Genomic DNA, 3,816 nt, shown 5'->3' with positions numbered 1-3,816 from the left:
GTAAGGACACGCAGGGGTGAGCGCCCCTTGACGAAGGGAGGGGCACGTCCAGAGCGGCCTCCCTCGGAGGAGGCCCGAGCTTTGGCCCCTGGGAGCGGCCGGTGGCGAGTCCCGCCGCGCCTCGCCGGCCCAGCGGAGCTGGTGAGACCTTTGAGGCGCTCGCCGCACCGTCCCGGTTGGACCGCGTCCGACACGCGTTTGCGTCGCGGACGACGGGCTTCCCGGCCCCTGCACCGCGGCCCGCGTAGCCGTTTCTCCCACGCGGAGGACCCTGAGGCCCGCGAAGGCTGCTCCGCTGGCCCGGGAGTCGGAGGGAGGGAGGGAGCGAGGGAGGCGGGTGCGGACCCGGGCGGCCCGGGCTCCGGAAATGCGGCGGAAAACCGTGCTGCCCTCCCCGTTTGCGGCCGCGTGGCGTCTCCGACTCCGAGGTCCTGCGAATCAGCCCGAGACGAACCCGCCGGCGCGAGGACGGGCGGCCCCCTGGCCCAGAGAACTGGGGAGGCGGTGGCTTCCGTGCTGCGCCGCCCGCCCGAAGACGACGTCCACACCGTTGGCAGGGGGGCGGCGGGCCTGAGGCCGTGCCCGCGGCTCGCTGCCCCACGCCGCGCTCCTGGCGCTGGCTGACAGCTCGGGACACTGTGTTGTCATGTCCTTAGGGACCCTGAGGCCCACGGAGGGAGGGGAGGGCACTTACGCGTTCGCGCAGCTGGTAAGTGTGAGAGCCCAGAGCCAGAAAACTTGGTGAAGGAAAAAAGAAGAAACCGTAACCCCGCCCCCCCAAATCGTGGCCCTGGCCTGGCAGGCGTTCTCAGTGGCGTCCGTAAAGTCGTTATGATACGGTAAGTGGTTACTGAAGCTCGCTCATAACCACGCGTGAGACACTGGGCTCCAGCCGTGCACAAAGACACGCGACCCCCCTTTCCTGCGGCTGACCTTAATGGTGAGTGCCATGGAAGAAAGAAAATGATGGGATACAGTGACTCGTGGGGTTGCTTTGGGTCAGGTGGTCCACGATGGCCCTTGTCAGGTGACGGTGCGAAGGCTGGAAAGTTGAGAAAAACCTACTCTGCGAAGAGCTGGAGAAGGGATAGCAACTGAAAGGTCCTGAAATGAGAACAAGACAAGAGTTGTCATAATTTTCCAAGTGGGAACAATAGAGGCGATGATGGTGTGGGCTGAATTGTGTCCCTCCACAGTTCATCAGGGTTTTGTCTTGGATTCTGACTGTATTTGGAGATAGGGTCTTTAAGAAAGTGATTAAGTTAAAACGAGGCCCTTAGGGTAGGTCCTAATCCAGTCTGACTGGTGTCTCTGTAAGAGGAAGAAATGAGACACAAGGAGACCCCAGGGTTGCATGCATCCAGAGGGAACACTGTGTGACGAGGACGAGAAGATGGCCATCTGCACACAAGGAGAGTGGCCTCAGAAGAAACCAGTTCTGCTGACACCCTGATCTTGAACTTAGAGCCTCCAGAACTGTGACAATAAAGTTTTAAGCCACCTGGTCTGTACTGTTTCATTATGGTAGCCAGAGCAAACCGATACACCACATAATTAGCGATAGATAACAATTATAATAATAATAACCCTGTAAGAAAAGTATGGGGTTCATGAGCGGGTATAGCAAAGGCACCTAAACCTTTCTGCCTTGGAAGATGGAGGGACTGTTAAAGGTGTGACATTGTAGTTGAGATCTGAAAGGGGACAATTTAGCCTCAGGAATAGCTTTCCAATCAATCTTAGTTTTTTTTTTTTTTTTCAATCTTAGTTTTGTGCTACCATCACTTCCATGCATACATGGGACACATTTGTAGGAGTTCTGACAATACTAACTCCATCTTGTTCATGTTTCCTTAGTGACCTCTCTTGGGGTTATATGTCCCAGGCCCCTTGGAGATGAATATACGTACCTTAGAAATGCCCACAAAGGCTGGGATGAGGAGAGGCTTGTTTGGCGTCTCATTAATTTGTTAGAGATAATGTAGTTTCTCCCCTTCTTGACACGGGTGGTGCCAATAGATAACTGAAGGTTAGCTGTCAGGTGTGTGCAAGCCCTTTGAGGTGCGTTTGAACCCTTTGATCTCAGTACAATGCCCTTCTGCATGTCTCTTCCCTTTATAAAATTTGTACATTAAGGTGTGGATTTTTCAGAGAATAACTACGCAGCTGCTGCAGATTGTTCTCTGCCCAATCCCCCTTGTCAGTAAGTTACCCTGAATGAAACTCTGTGTAAACTGTATGGAGTGACCTGCTTCGTTTTCCAGTCTCAAAGTGCCTTCTCAGTTTGGGGGATACTTTATTGTCTCTGCTCCACCTTCTAACAACATTTCAACCTGCAAAACTGAAATTCTGTACCCATTAAACATTAATTCCCCATTCTCTCCTCCTCTGTAACTACCATTCTATTTTTTATCTCCGAATTTGACTTCTGTTTAGAATTTTGAAAGAAGTTCTGTGGGGGCAGAGGTGAAGAAGTGACCCAGTCTGCTCTCTACATCCAGGAAACTGCCTGACTATGAACTAGATCTTGAAGGATGAGCATATGTCTTGACAACTTAAGAGGAAAACAAGTCCTGGCAGAAATAAGAGCATATGTACATCAGCTAAGGATGCTAGGAGCTGCACACCTTCCCTATGGACCTCTTGTTACCAGTCTACTTGCACACTGGATTCTGATTCATTTTCATGAAACCGTGGCTTCATCATGTCACTCTCCAACTCCAAAATTTATAATAACTTACTGTCTGAGGGATAAAGGTCAAATTCTTCAACCTGATACTCAAATTTCTACATTTTTATTTGACAATGGAAATACTTAAAACTAGTCACCAAAGGCTCTTCCCACCCATCAAAATGTAATAAATGAGAAGTGACTTAAGAGTAGTAAGGTAATTTTAACTTTGGATTAAACCACCTGACTGGAAAGATAACTCCTTGATAGCTCTTTGCTACTAAATTATAGAATACAGAAGATGACTCTCACACTCAATAATGTGTTGACCTGTTTCAGTTACAAAGTCAAGGAAATGTCATCTTGGGGGAAGAGATACTTCTGTAGGTCTTCACACAATTCTGAATCCGTTCATAATGGAATTTGTTGGAAGTGTGAAAACTTCCCAATTCTTCCAGTTACTAGATATATCAAGAAAAGATCCCCTGAGTCTCTTCACTCTAGTAGCAGATCTAAGACTGCAGCCCAATACAGTAAGCTTAGTCGTATATAGCTACTGAGCACTTGAAATGTGGATATTGGGACTGAGGAACTGAATATTTAATTTTAGTTAAATTTTTTTTTTAAAGATTTTATTTATTTATTTGACAGAGAGACAGGGAGAGGGCACACAAGCAGGGGGAGTGGGGGAGGGAGAAGCAGGCTTCCCGCTGGGCAGGGAGTCAGATGCGGGGCTCGATCCCAGGACCCTGGGATCATGACCTGAGCCGAAGGCAGATGCTTAATGACTAGGCCACCCAGGCGCCCCTAATTTTAGTTAAATTTAAAAACGAGTAGTGTAAAATATTTTCTCATTATACACAGTTTTGGAAGGGCTACATTTCACTTTAACCTTTGAAAATCTAGTGTCGAAGTTGAGGTGAGCTATACATGTAAAATACATGGTACGTTTCAAAGCCTTGGAACAACAAAACAAAATGTCTCAGTGGTTTTTATATTGACGATGTTGAAATAATAGTTCATATGTCTTGCTTTAAATAAAATATAGCATTAAAATTAATTTCATGTGTTTCTTTTTTTTAATGACGCCGTGATAAAATTTAAAATTACATGGATCACATTTCTTCCTCTCTGTTTTTGTTCTT

The 3,816-nt window shown here is 47.9% G+C and overlaps 1 protein-coding gene across 1 annotated transcript in view; it reads left to right on the top strand.

Annotated features, from left to right (window-relative positions):
• The window catches only part of CDH13 (cadherin 13), a 1,404,901-nt gene that overhangs the window by 164 nt on the left and 1,400,921 nt on the right, over positions 1-3,816 (top strand). The window lies entirely within an intron of this gene.

The sequence above is a fragment of the Mirounga leonina genome, unplaced genomic scaffold (assembly GCF_011800145.1).
Source record: "Mirounga leonina isolate KUSES-001 unplaced genomic scaffold, KU_Mleo_1.0 Mir_180, whole genome shotgun sequence".
Lineage (NCBI taxonomy): Eukaryota > Metazoa > Chordata > Mammalia > Carnivora > Phocidae > Mirounga > Mirounga leonina.
The sequence above is the reverse complement of the archived record's forward strand: the minus strand, read 5'-3'. Positions and strand labels throughout refer to the sequence as shown.